We start from the raw sequence: 1144 nt of genomic DNA, 5'->3' as shown, positions 1-1144 counted from the left end.
TGAAGTATGTGACCAACTTGGGGAATTAACTAGGGTTTGTCAGGCTTTAATTAAGTCATATATCAAGTAGAAGCAGTATAATGATTTACACATCGCACAAAAGCTGTAATGGAATTGGCCTATTTAATTTGAGAGTAGCGAAAATTAATGAGAGTACTTTTGAGAAATGACTTTGTGAGCATAGCGGGTGAACATAATTGAAGATAGCAACATAATCATAGCAATTAATTAACTTGGCATGAACAATTGTTGACCGCTGGGTCAACAAAACAACATAACTCAAGTTTCGTACCAAAGTCTTATCTTCTGCGAGTTATGAAATGCTGCGGATTATGGCTATAAACGTCATTTGTAATGAGTAGTTATTCTAGTTGCAGAAGCCGGGGTGTAATGGCACTTCCAGATTGTAAATACGAAGCCATTTGACCCTTTCAATCCCATTTTTGGTTAAACCTAAGGTAGCCTTAGTATATAAGGTACCTAGGTCATTTTGTAAAAGAGGACTTTTAATCATAATCAAACTTTAGCGCTGTCGTCTACTGTGTGTGAGAGAGAAAGAGAGTGAGCGTGAGCTTCATCCTCTCGCTATGCCCGGCTCGCTCAACGCATTGGAGATCCGATTGCACCATTGTTGTAGGCTCGAGGAGAGCTACGCGACAACGCCAAGCATTCCACGCGAGACGAAGCGCACACGCCAACGCATCTACGAGCTATTTGTGTCCCTAAGTGTATCAAATGATGTCTGTTTTCTGCGTGCTAGTAGTCTATAGAATCGTGGCGACATAAGCTACGCATAGATACTCATAAATTTCAGTTTCGGGCACTTTCAAAATTCTGCTCTGTCATTCTACACGTTTTTCGCAGACGGGTTTAGAGTGAGGGTTTTGAGTGTAGAAGCTTAGGGACAGGTGTATCCTAGTGAGGGGATGGTGTTCCTTAAGTTTCGTATGAATCTGGCATGATTAGGTGAGTTGCCTTCCGTGTGTGTGTATGTGGCTAGGTGGTGTAGTTGAGAGCAGTGAGGTTCTTGATTGTGGTTTAGTTGGCCTTCCAGAGTGTTGTATGTGTAGGATGGTCTCAGCCTGACAAGCTAAAGAGATTTTCTCTGTGTGCCTATCGTGTCATCTGTGTACTCGATTGACAT

The sequence above is a fragment of the Adiantum capillus-veneris genome, chromosome 25 (genome assembly GCF_014529385.1).
Source record: "Adiantum capillus-veneris isolate H3 chromosome 25, ASM1452938v2, whole genome shotgun sequence".
In the NCBI taxonomy this organism is placed as follows: Eukaryota; Viridiplantae; Streptophyta; class Polypodiopsida; order Polypodiales; family Pteridaceae; genus Adiantum; species Adiantum capillus-veneris.
Note: the sequence above shows the minus strand (reverse complement) of the source record.